The sequence below is a fragment of the Megachile rotundata genome, chromosome 16 (genome assembly GCF_050947335.1).
Source record: "Megachile rotundata isolate GNS110a chromosome 16, iyMegRotu1, whole genome shotgun sequence".
Lineage (NCBI taxonomy): Eukaryota > Metazoa > Arthropoda > Insecta > Hymenoptera > Megachilidae > Megachile > Megachile rotundata.
The window spans coordinates 2,030,797-2,044,904 of record NC_134998.1 but is presented as its reverse complement, the minus strand read 5'-3'; the positions used below and the strand labels follow the sequence as shown (position 1 = coordinate 2,044,904).

At 34.2% G+C, this 14,108-nt stretch overlaps 2 long non-coding RNA genes across 2 annotated transcripts in view; one reads left to right on the top strand and one right to left on the bottom strand.

Annotated features, from left to right (window-relative positions):
* Nucleotides 1-14,108, bottom strand: part of LOC143265971 (uncharacterized) — a 359,864-nt gene that overhangs the window by 335,678 nt on the left and 10,078 nt on the right. The window lies entirely within an intron of this gene.
* Nucleotides 7,298-9,920, top strand: LOC143266078 (uncharacterized). Its single transcript, XR_013041155.1, has 4 exons — nucleotides 7,298-7,462; nucleotides 8,926-9,089; nucleotides 9,161-9,282; nucleotides 9,362-9,920. It is a non-coding gene; the product is annotated as an uncharacterized LOC143266078 (long non-coding RNA).

The following is a 14,108-nucleotide window of genomic DNA, read 5'->3' as shown; positions in this document are numbered from 1 at the left end:
TGATTAATATATGTTATACGTAGTGTTCAAAATAACGTGGTAATAAATATATTTAATTACATCTATTATTTTCAAATACCTACACAAATTCTTAATTATTCGACTAAATGTTTATTTGAGATAAAAAATTGAATAAATAATTTATTGCTAATTCATAATAAGATTATAATGATCTTATTCTTAATAAAATTACTAATTCTCGTTCACAATAAATCAAAAAATTATTTTAAATAATTCCCAAACCTGTACACAATCTATATGCAATTTTTATATACGCATAGCTTATACGTTACAAATTATTGAATTGTTGAATTATATCGATTAATTTATTATTGAATTATACCTAATTATCGAATCTTCATAATAGAACCTGCGTCATAGAAAAATAAAGAAATACCGCAAAATATTATTTATAGCACATCAATTCGTTGCGTAAAATATTATTTAAAAAACTGTATAAATTCTTCGAAAATATTTTTAATATAAAATAATTAATTACCAATTACAAAAAACGTGCAATTCCGAAGTAGAAAGTCTAACATAAATTGATAATATAAGGTGCATAAAAACGTAATTTATGTGTCAATTAGAAGTAAAAATAAATAAAATAAAAATGAATGTAATAGAAATTACAACATAAATCATTCATTGATACGATTTTGAAACACTGAAAATCTATGATTTGGTGACCTAAAAGTATCCTAAAATGAAACATACATTGTAACAATCTGAAATTTAAAGTTTAATAAGAACGACTACATAAACGTTTTATTAATATTTTATATACAAAATGGCTAGTTGTCAGTTGTAACAAATAATGACAGATTTAAAAACACTGAAACTGTGAAACAACTTGATAAATTTGTGATAAAATTATAGTAAAACACTTTTATTATATCAATTTATAACTTAATGTTTATTATAAATAACTGTCGAAATCTTTTGTTAATACACTTAGTTAGTATGACACTATTAGTCATTAGATAACCATCTTACTATACGTCGTACAGAGTAATGAGATGATTTTTTGACAAGTAACCAGTTCATACTAAAAAAAGATTAGGATATTTGAAAGGTTTGCATAATCATTTTTAGCGCACTTTAACTTCCAAATTATTAATATTAACTAGGTTTTTAATTTTCCTTGTACATTTTGATTTTTATAGGAAATTGTTTAAAATGTCAACTACTCTGCACTTTTCCCAAAAATGGGGTAAGAGCGTAACTTGAAGTTAAATACTTTGAAACTTTATTTTATGTGCAATGGGGCAAGAGCAGAATTATTAAGAAATCTGCTATAAAATGCTTTGTACTGCGTTATGCAAGTACTCTATACTGCAAACAAGTACTCTTAGCTGAAATATAAAAGGGGATATAGTGAAACAAAACAAGGAAACAAACATACTAAATGGAGAAATTTCGCTCATATTGTAATAAAAATAGTCTGTATACGCACTTGTCCCGTTTACGAACTTACCCCACTTCACCTTAATAACAATAATAATAACAATCTAATGTATCCATTTAATACACCGACGAAATTAGTTCAAAAGCGTTATCCGAAGAAATTCTTTTAAAAATGTTTTATTAAAGTAGTAAATTCACAGTGAATCCCTTTACAGGAGCCGTGAAAAATTTCTCTCGATGGAAGATTAAACTTTTCGCATTCCTACGTTCAGCGTAAACCCCTACAAACACCACCACCACCCTCCCGGCCCGCACAGGGATGTTCGCGAGAAGGAACAACTGAAAGAGAGCAACCCGAGGAAACTTTTCGAGGGTTGTACTGACCCCTGTTCGCTCGTTGTTAATATTTAGGGTAGTGCAGCGCCATGAACAATGCCTGGAAGTCCCTCAACGAGCGACGGGGTGTGTCTAACGTTAACCTGTTTCTGCTTCTGAACGCTTGCACAGTTTTGCAAGCCTCACAGACACGGGCAGGGGTCGTCAGTAACCCCGGGGTTATGATTAATGGATCTGGCACATATTAGCGCCCACTTGCTGCTCCCCTCGCGATTTACATTTCGAATTTAATGATCCTCCCTTGGGACTGATTGACTTCTGCGATCGGTAAGACCGGGATATTGTACTCACTCGATTTCATTTCGACTGAGATTTTAAGTCGTCAATTTGAATAGTTGACACCTTCTAGGATGAAAGTGGAGATTTGTTAAATGAGACATTTAATTTACAGGGCGGTTCATGTAACTGTAGCAGATTGCAACCATAGGAAAATGGAAAATGTTAAAGGAGAAAAATGAATAGTTCAAAGAGAACTATATTTGTGGGCCTAGTTTGTTTCAAAAGTACAGTCGTGCATGAGCATTAAACAGTTGCGTTATTTTTTAAAAATTTTTGAGAAACTTGAGAATTAAATATTGAAAGTAAAATTGAAATAAAACAAGATTTTCTTCAAATTCTCTAATAAAAAAAGTTTCCCCAAATAATCAAGTAAAACAAAACCTTATATTAAGTAAAAGCCTAAACCCTCAAATAAAAAACCCTCAGATTTCAAATGAAAAAATGTTTTCCTAAGTTATCAAATAACACTTTTTTCTAAATTTTCAAACGAAAGACAATTTTCCTAAATTCTCCAATAAAAAGAAACTTGTCCCAAATTTTCAAATAAAAGATTACCCTAGATTCCCAAATAGGGGCCGATTTCTCTAAACTCACAGTTATCCTACAATGTGAAACTTTCGTCAAAGAAAATAATATTGCAGTTCCAAAATCAACAGCAATGGCTCGCAATTACCGTGTTATCTGAGACATCTGTGTAGCAGTCGACTCGAAGAACGGGCTGTTCCCAGAAGCAAGCGAGAACCCGTCGAAACATTTCCTATCGATCGAGAACACTTTCGGCCGTGATTCACCGTGTCCCGTAGAAGTTCATGGTCCTCCAGAAAATTGAAGAGCAATAGTGGGTCGTGGGTGAAATCACAATTATATCTGCTAGCTCGTATATGTATATACGCACGACAATAGGACACTCAAGTGGGATACAATGTGCATGAAACTTTATTGTTCCCCTGAAAGCTATGGTCAGTTTGGTCCATCTGCTGACCCAGCGCCCATTTCTACACGTACCAGCGGCGTCATCAACTGCATCGGCATCGTTTAGGAGAAATTCTGAGTGGACGTATTCCCCAGGACCCATTTGACGCCGGTGACCCCGTCAGATGGGTCCTGGTGCTCAACAGTTTCTTCGCGGTACCCCGTTTGTTCAACTGCTTTATTCAACAATGTTTTGCATTGTTAGAGACCATTTCTCTTCATCCCTCAACTCTTTGTGAAAATCAATGACCTGTAATAAATATAACTCTAACCCTTTCTGACATTTTATCTCCAACCAAATCAGACATTTAATTATTTTCGAGAATAAATAAAAAACGAAGATTGACTCCTTAATCTAATTAAGATACAAGAATGATGTATCTTAGATCTAAATATGATAGATCTAAAATACAAGGATGAGGTCGGATTTTAAAGAAACTCTGTATATTGCAAATTCAATTAAACTCTCGTACGTATATCTTAGTAACTAAGGTCGCAAGGCGATTACATAAAGCAAAATTATTTAGAATATCAACCTTTGCAATATATTTCAAGATCATCAAAATCGATTGACAAAATCAATTGATCAACAAATCGATTGACAAAATCGATTGATCAACAAATCGATTGTCAATCGGTTGACCAAATATCAATGTGAAAGTCAGCACATCAAATCACAAATACGAAATAAAGTTAACACTGTAACGTTTAGAATACCTAAGTAAGTGTGCTAGTTTTATCTCATAACTGTAGTGAAACATTAGAACAAAAGAACAATGTTATGGTGTAGATGCCACAGTGTAGATTACGGTGTGCCATATCGGTTCAGGTTTGCGTTTCACGCGCGATGCGATCGACAAGTCTTACACGTGTTTCTAAACAGTTTAATCTGCGATATCGCCGGACTGGCGAGTTACTCGCAGCTCGCATGCGTGAAATTACGCAATTTCGGCCGATTCCGTGGTAAGGAAGTGTCCGGGACCGTACAACAGGCGGCTGCCGTAAAAATGAAACTAATCAGCGCGGATCAAACAGGTGCATCGGGGTTCCACGGTCCGATGGACTTCGAATTTCGTTCGGCTTTCTTAGCCGCGTCTTCCTGCACGATAAAGATCACGCCAACAACATGACCCACGTCGAAACATTTCTCTCTTGGATGACTACGATGCTCACCCTTTAGACGAACGGCTCCTCGTAACTGCCCATTTCCTACGCAATGTACACTTTTCAACAACTCTTGAGCATCTACGATCGGTAGTTATGCAGAATAACGAACCCGCATACGATTTTAATGTCCTTTTGATATCATATCAAGATCATAACTTGTCAACTAGTAACAAGTACCCAACAACTTTTTCCTATGTACACGATAGGATTCACATTGCTTCACAAGGACTGTGAAGGGTTCACATGAACTGTCAGTTGATCAAAAACGCCAATATTCAATAACAATATTACAAATCATCTCTGTATGTGCTGAAACCATATTTTTGTGAAGCTAACCTTGAATCCACGTACACAGTATTATTTCATAGAGTTGGCTAAGAATCAAAGTCGAAATACAAACCTCAGTCAATGAACTTGTAAGTGAACATTATAAAACGTGATTTTATACGATATTTACTGAGTGTAGTCAAACCATAGATATTTCTATAAAACAAACGCAATAATACTCTTGTAAATCTGTTGGAAACTGTTTGTGAACACATCATGATGTTTACGATGTTAAATTCATTATCAAATGTCTAAACACACCACAATTTCACTTCCTTTGAATTTTATTTTGATGTAAGCTCAGAAATGAGAGAATTATTCGTATTTGACTCATATTGACTTTTGACAGTACTGAATATTATTTTAATTGAAATTATAAATACATATATAAGTTAAAAGGACAATGCAGCCTATTTTATATTCAACATGTCAATCGATAAATATGTATTTATATGCAATACGAATGAAGTCCAACGCGTAATTTGAGTATAGTTCAAAGTACTTCGAACCTAGAAAATATTTTAATAAAGAAATATTTCGTATACAGCATATGTCTGTTGCACAATTCAAAACTGTAGAGGCATAAAAACAGTAACTGTGCATTAAACACGAATCAATCATACGTGTTTTCCTCGCAGTATTTTCATTCATTGGTAGGATGTGGCGTACTGCACGACAGAGTAGAATAAATGATCAGAGATACGTGTGAGCGATGGGCGGTACATTAAACGCACGTGCATTAAACACATGCATACCACATGCGTGTTTTCTGTGATCAAAAATATGGGAGTTAAATATGCCATCATATATACTCCATTTGCTATCTAACAAGATGATGAAGTAACGCAGATATACACGTATCAGTCATACATGTGTGCGATGGACATTTCTGCCGTTCATTAAACGTGCGAGCATTAAAACTTACCACATTTACCATGATTAAAAATATAAGGGTTAAACGTGACATCTGTACTCCATTCGCTATTCAAGAAGATAAAGAAATAGCCTGAGTGCTCTAATTTATATGGGAGGGTATTCCTAATGGGTATTTATCAAGAGGTTATTTACCGAACGAGCGCTATAATTAAAGCGACTCTCGTCAGTAAACGAATTTGACATGTCTGCTCTAGGATCTAAGGCTGCTACGAGACATATTAATCAACTTCGTTAAATTATAACTGATTTATTTAGCCATCCGATAAAATCTAACCAACGACGTGTAAATTCAAACAGCAAGGGATTTTTTTCGTTTCCCCGCAACATCCTGCATCAACAGATAAATGAAAGGCTACTCGATGACCTCTGGTCCCCCCGTAGGCCGGCATGTACGCAAATCCAAATAATTAGGGGCATCGAAAGGCAACGAGCCCCGATGTCCATCTGGCTTGGCTCGATCTCGCGCCACGGGCACATCGATCTATTGCACGCGAGGTACAGAGGAAACATGGACGAGCCTAATGATCGAGCATCGACGTAGCTGGCGTGCGCAACGATCCTCGCAGGACACGCAAACGCTTCAGGGCAGGCCGGAGTCGTGTGTCAGTCGGCTGATTGACAAGCAGAAAGATTTAGCCGCGATTATTATGATCGTCGTATCGGCCGGTTGCTGAAATTGCCCGGGGGTCGCGCGAGGTCAGCGTTAATTATAGTAGTACCGGGCGGATATCTATCTGTTTATCGGATCACCGAGTCGCCCTCAAGTCGTTCTGTTTGTTCCGTGCGATGCCAACAAAAGCGGACCTGCTTGTGGGAACAAAGAATCTCGGTATGCTTGCGATCGATCCCTCGGTTAACTTCCGTTACAGATCGTGATACTAAATAAAACACGCTCTTTATGAGGAATACTTCCGATATTCTACATATTATAATCACCTTCTATGCGCGTTTAGTATGTTATGCGATTTGACTTAACCTAATTCGGAGCAAACTTGTTGCATAGTTAAAATTGTTCTACAGTTACTGTAAATAAGGCGAATTTTTCTTGAATTATATTATACTATCAAGATATACCTTGATAGTGATAATATCGATGTCTTGTTATAATGATTATATCTTGTTATATCTTGTTATATTGATAGCTATACATAGAAATATTTATATAAAAATAAATTTTTGTTTCACTCTGTAATGTAGAGTTTAACAAAACTACAAAACAAATAAATAAAAATTTTCTAAACGAATAAAATATTCGGTACATAATTCAACGTATAAATATATATCAAATGTTTTAAGTAAAATATCTATTATTTCTGTCTAATATTTATATCTAATATTTATTTTTGTCTTCTTATATATTATATATGTTTCTTTATAGTAATCATTTTTTTGATGTCTTATTATAAATATGTTTCCCTATAGTCATTCTCTAGAAGCCAGAATTTTAGCATTGTTGTGTATAAATTGAAAAATAATGGTTAATTTTATGCCGTCCGCTACCTTGAAATTTCTTGGGTCAAGATCCGTTCTAAAATTGTGACTTGTTATTGTAACAAATTCTGTGTTAGAGACTCTTGCCCGAGTTCCAACAGCTGTTTCCACGAGGGATTACACATCGGTGCCGACCCACAATTCCTGTTCCAAAGCGACCACAGCGACGCCACACAAAGCATCCCGCAAGCTTCAGCCACGCGCCAAACATCGGCAAACATAATCCGACGTCAGGTAAGCGTCTTAATCCAACTGCATCCCAGGCTTTGATTTTTTGACGTTGAGTAATAACCCGGAATCCTTTAATCCCGCGAAAAGCCCACCTATCACAATACTTCTGGCCTATTGTCTGAAACGGTGGTCCAGATAGCGATGCCTCTGAGCCGGGGAACGATAACTGCACTACGCCAAATAACAGCGATAAAGGGACAGGGGAGGGGTAAAAGGAGCTGAGACGAAGATAAAGATACAATTGTATGTGCTTCCGGTAAGTCTGTATTTTTCTATGTGTGTAATATTGTCGGGGAAAATATATAAACTAAATTGTAAAAGGAAAAAGTGGCGAAACGAAGTACAACATTGTAATTTATATTGTACTTTGTTTATCTTTACCTCTGTTAACTGGAATATTGATACGAAAGTATATTGAGATATTAACATACATTATCCCAAATGAATGTTTATCTACATTTTCATGTATTGATTGGTAAATGTTATTATACCATAGTTTAAGTATAACAGCAAGAAATTTACTCGATGCAAATACCGATGAATATATGAATCTTAAAACATCCAAGGGTTAAGGAAATTATTTCACCCAAGTTTTCATGTAGGCAAAATTGATATATGTTATAGACTTGTAGAACAAAAATTAACTACAGTTTTACTGAGCTTTGCATATTACAGTTTTACTGAAATTTAAGTGTCTTGATGTTTATCTAAAATAAATTATTTGATCGCAGTTTTGGAGATGAAACTAATAAACTTTATCTCGCGATAGCTTAAAAGCAACAATAACTGCATTATTCAATTGAAATGCTAATGTAATGATATCTTGGTATTTATTATCTTAGTTTGTAGTTAAAATAAAAATATAATATTCAACTTTAAAATTTAAGTATCCTATGATAATACATTATCTTAGATAAATTATATTATCTAAGTTTCAGATAAGAGCGATGTATATTAACCTTCCCTAACTTTCACAACTAAAATCAATAGAAATTAACACGCAATAAGTTCAAAGTACCTTTAACCTCAAACTATAAAACATACTACAAAAAAGTACACAATGATCGCCAAAAGATTCTCAATCAAGCGCATAAAGCATGAAAACGGTCAGAACTGAATCGCAAAAGGGAAGATTATCATAATTTCTCCGTATTCGTCGCGTAGGAATCGTTAAAGTCGTTCAGGCACGTGAAAGTGGCGCATTATAAGCATCCTAGGGGATGCAGAAAGGGGTGAGCTTAGCTAGGGCAGCCTTGCCCAGCTACGGGGGGCTTGTTGTTATTTACGGTATTTAGATAACCGGCTTACGAAACAGCTAGCGCCCCCATCGGACCTGATCCCGTGCACGAGATAGTACCACTAGTGCTACCAACGACAACCTGCGACAGGGCTACGTGCATTCCGCTCGCAGATTATTATAACGAGCATGGTGTTGCATTAACATGCGTATCTGACCCCATGGGAAACGTCCCAACGCCTGTCGAGAGGTTATATACCGTTTTGCAGAAATGTCTCCCATGTTTTCATGTCGTATAGTTACAGTATTTCGAATCTAATATAAAAGTATTTGTGTACTGAAATAAAAACTAAGTTTCTGTGTATGGTCTTGTTATATTGTCATCGTCAGTATTCGTAACACTATGTACGTGACACTACGTCCGTTAATAGATAACAGACATTTATTAAAACTGTTAATTGATCTGTTATATGTTGATGTAGGGCATTGGTAATGGAGGTAAATCCCTGTAAGAGGCAATATAGCGAGAGTCTATCGTTTGACTTCGTTAGAGTAATAGATTGCGGTTTGTAGCACACGAATTATTTAACCCTGAAATATGAATGAAAACATAAATGAAGAATTATTATAAATAAAACAATTAAAGGTAAAATAAGAAAAGAATTTACCAATAGTTATTTTCGAAATAACACAGTAATTATTGTTTACAATTTGCAGCTAATAGTGAAATTAAGAAATAAGTTGTCATTAAACTACAACATAGTTCTCTTCAACAAAGAAGTAACGAAGAGTATATATTTTCACAATATTTGAAGAAATACATCTTGAATGATATAAAAGTATGTAATTACTTCGAAGTTATATTTTTCGAATACCGCATATTTTAAACGTAACTTTTATAAATGTTTCCAATTACAGAAGTTGACAGATATAAGATAGAGGAGCAAAATGCTGATCGGCCCAAAAGGGTGACAACGATTAATATCCGTGGTCCGTGTCATGTTTCTAACTGTTTCTATGCTGTCCAACCTCGCTTCTTGTCCGAGACACTAGCCAGACAAATGAACGTACAATGACAAGCAACTTTCGTGCAAACGTCTGCAGACACCACCCCTTTCGATACCCATCGCCGAATGAGAGCCTAATCGTCATAAATCTCATATATATCTTTAATCTCCAACTGAGTCTCCTGTTCACGGATGCAGATTCTTGCGATGCTATCGACGGATTATTTTCTGGATAAATGGATCCGTCTCCGGCCTGTGCCGCGATTGTATCGGCACCATTTTGAATTAGGGGATGCGTTACGGGTTAACAACTCGGAACGCGCTTATGGTATAAACGCTGCTGAGTATTCAAGGGGTGATCAAATGAGGATCAACTTATATGGTTTCTTGTAATTAACTGAAAATGTCTCTAGATTTTGCGTAAACATTTGAAGAGTTTTTAATAGTTAGCATTGGAAGCAATTTTTAGTAGTTAGGCATTTGACGATATGTTTGCTCTTTCATTAAATAGTACGGTTAGAATTTTATTGAGGTACTTTTGGTAATGTATTGATACAATATTAATACAGTATTATTTATAAATTATTACAGATAAATTATTGATAAAGTATTATTTCTAAAATTCAAAAATACTACTACTTTAAGCAGAGATATAACATAACCTATTGTTTGTCCATTGAAAAGTCGTTTATGACATTTGTCTTTTCATTTTTTAAACATGTTTATATCAATTGTATTTTATCCACGACAGGTTCCTAACTCTATTTCATTATATATTATACATATATTTTTCCTACAATTGACGTTATAAATAATTACTTAATATTTGACTAGTGTGATGATCATATTGTTACATTGAAAATATAAGAAAATTTCTACACGCGTTAAAAACTTTAATGATAAATACATCGATTTATAGAAAATAATGCGTTATACTTATTACTTCATGTAAAAACTGATTAAAATGCTTTTTTAATACTGAAAGCGTGGTTCAAAATCCAAGTAAAATATATACAATCAATATTAAAATTTTAAGACGAGAAAAATATTATATGCTAAAAATTAAGAAATATAGAAATTTGACTATATAGATATTTGAGGATGTAGACATTGGGGAATGTAAGGATTTAGGAATATAAAAATGTGAAGATATAGAAATATTTAAGAATACAAAAATTGGGGAGTATGTAATTTTGAAAATATATGTAGAAAATTAGAAATATGGAAATTTAAGAAATATAAAAATTAGTAAATATAGAAGTTTGAGAAGGCAGTGAAATTTGAAATATTATTTGCATTAAAAATTTGGAAAAAAAAAATATACTGACCGAATTGAGTAACCTCCTTCTTTTTCGAAGTCGGTTAAAAATATAACGCTCCCAAAATAGAAAAAATTGAGGACTATACAAAGTTAGGTGTATAACAATTTGGGAAATATAGAAATTTAAAAATGTAGACACTTGCAAATACAGATTTCAAAATATAAAAATTTGAAAAACAATAAATTGTGAACTAGAAATATATAAATGTCAATTTGAATATTTGTATAGATATCATCTATCTTACCCTAACCCATAAAGGCTAATTTATTTATACTGAAATTCAATTTTGACAATAAACAACAATAACTATTTAAATTTCCCCCAAAAGTAAAAAATCTAAAAACTAAATAACTAGCTTCACTCAGCTAACATCGAACGGTATGCCACCATATCAAAACTACCTTTCAAACTGATCCACCCATATTTATTAAAATTTATCCTAGTAATAACAAGGATAATAACCTAATAATTATAAACTCAGTATACTCTAATGAAAATACCTCGAAAGCAAGAAACCTGACCTCGTCAATTTATATCGAAAATAGCACCGTAGCAGAATTGTCTCCAAAAACAATCAGAAATAAAAAAGGGAGAAAATAAAAGAAGTGTCATCCCTCGAATGCAGTTCGTCCAAAAGACAGGCTCATCCGCAAGGGTAATAATAGAAGGGAGGTTCCAACACCCCGACTTCTTGCATTCCAACACGATCTACAATGACACCGTCAGGGTTGGAGGTGCTAGGTGGAAAACAGCCCTTCGAATGAAGCGTCGTGAAAACGTTGCGCGATATTAGGCACGCTTGGTAAACGCGATAAATCTGGAGAGACGCAGTTAGACGAGTGTCAGCTTGATGTATGAGGGGTTGGGTGGAGGTCCACCCACCTACCACCCACGTGTTTCTTTCTTCCATAAGCGACAAGAGGGGGTGGTTCGAGTCTTCTTCTCGGGAACGTTTTCCGTGCTCGACTTTGTATCGTGGATAAGGGACGGGGGTGGATTTCGCCACGGAAATCGATGCATCACTAGGGTGAAGTAGGCATCAGTTCGTTCGACAGGCACGTTATCTGGAATAGACGAGGCATCATGGCTGATGTTGCTCCGATTTACATCTCTGACATAACATATCTATGGAAATAAAACTGGACCTTCGAATATGTAATCTTCCTTCATATTTTAAGAGCAGTAAATCGATATACTAATTTACTTTTCGTGAAACAATAACAAACTACTCAAGTTATAACATACTAAAAGGGTTCAGTCGAATAAGATGATCAAAAATGCTCTTGAGCCAAATGAAACACCCAATACAGCAGTCGATAGAATATCAAGAAGAAATCTCACACCAAGTTTCAACCCCCTATCTCATCCGCGGTGATGGTAAAAGGGAAAAACCGAAATTCCGGTTTTTGGCTTACCTTTTCTATTTAATTACGTACAGTAATTCTGATATATTGAAACAGTTCGTAATTCAAATCTTCAAATATGTTTAAACAACCACAAAAAGCGAAGAGACATTTTACATATAGTTCTTAGATTTCTTAAAAATTAGGTTAAGTTAGATTATATTAGATTACCTAATATTGTACAAATAGCAGACTAAATAATTATAAACGCACTTAAAGTGCTAAAGGTATTAACATTTTCTGGATACCGTATCATACCTTATATCATCGCTTATATAACATTTACAATAAAACAAACCTAACTTAAGAACCCATAAATCTCAAATTTCTAGCAATAAAGAATTTTTCATTTAACCCTGAAAATATAGAGAAAATATTCTTAGATATATACCTCTTTAAAAAAAAAAGCTGCACAAAGTAGCGGTCCGCCATCTTCGAGTTCGACCGAGAATCGTCGCGAAGGGACGAAGACGATGAATTTTATTTTATAGCCGACGTGGGGGAGCGGGCTCCTGGTTCTTAAGGGTGGAATATGTTTCGTATCATCATAGAGGGGTAACCCGCCATCTCCTTCCCATCCATAACGCTCGGAGCCGTTGTGGCAGCCATTTTGAATACATTCTCGCCCGAGGAGAGTTATCTCCGAAACGTTTCGATTTCCCATTTAAAGGATCTTATATATACACGTGCTAGGGTGGCAGGGGTGGCGAGGTGAGCATCGAGGAACCGAGAGGCTAGGGGTTGGTGGTGTCTAAAAATATTAGCTGACTTCCACCACCCCTCTATCCCGTCTCACCCCCTTCTTGCTGAAACGTATATATGTATATACCTCCCTTACTTCCGAGGGAAGCTGTGTATATCTCCCTTCTTGTTGGCCGCTCACTACGCTGCTTGTATATCCGGTCTGAAATCGTATTTATTTCGATAAAATTATTTTCAACGTAAGAAATACCGATACATTTCTTTCGGGAATCACTGGATGCTCGTGTCGCAAATAATAACTGTATTCTGTTGACAACTTTTAATTTGAATATTTCATATTTATTGCATTTATGGTGCATGATTATTTATTTTTACAATTGTTTGTATAACTTTGTATAAATAACTACCTAGATAATATTTTATGATCCTGTAGTGTAGGATCCAATTTAAATATTTTTGTGGTTCTTAAATTTTTAGCTCTGCTGTTATTCAGGTGGGTAATAGATGAAAATAGATAAATAAAAAAGACTAGCTAAATAAAAATGGATAAATAAGAAAAACGAATCGATTAGTTATAGTCTTTTGAATATGAAAAAGAAGATATTAATACTACATTGTGTGAGATAAATATTTATATTATACTACTAATACTGATATATACTTAATAACATAATATGATTTAGATATTGCAACTGGAAAATTAGAATATGAAAACTATATGATATTATCTTTTGTCATAATTTTTATTGTATGTTTTTGCATACAATACTATTGTCTCTGTAGTAGATTTAAGGGCTGAACAAGTCATAAATTCAATCAATCGCAAAAATTACTTTTTTAATTCGAAGGGTTGCTTTAATTATAATGAAATAGTATACTGATTTACACGATAGTAATATAGCAATACTACTACTATTTATAATAAAAATTATATTGTAGTATAATATATGCTATTATTATGATAGTATATCATAATGATATTAGTATATACTATCACCATCAATAGTGATAATATAGTATTAACACTTCCTTACAACTTAAACATTACACATATGTGACTCAATATTTATAAACACAACTACTTCAGTAGTTAAAATCACAAAAATGCTCAAAATGAGTACACAAGAAATTATTGTTACAAATCAGCTTTCTTGGTACCTTTAAAAAATATACTACAGACAAAGAACGAATATGTATTGAATCTTACCGTTTGCAGATAATATTTTGTATT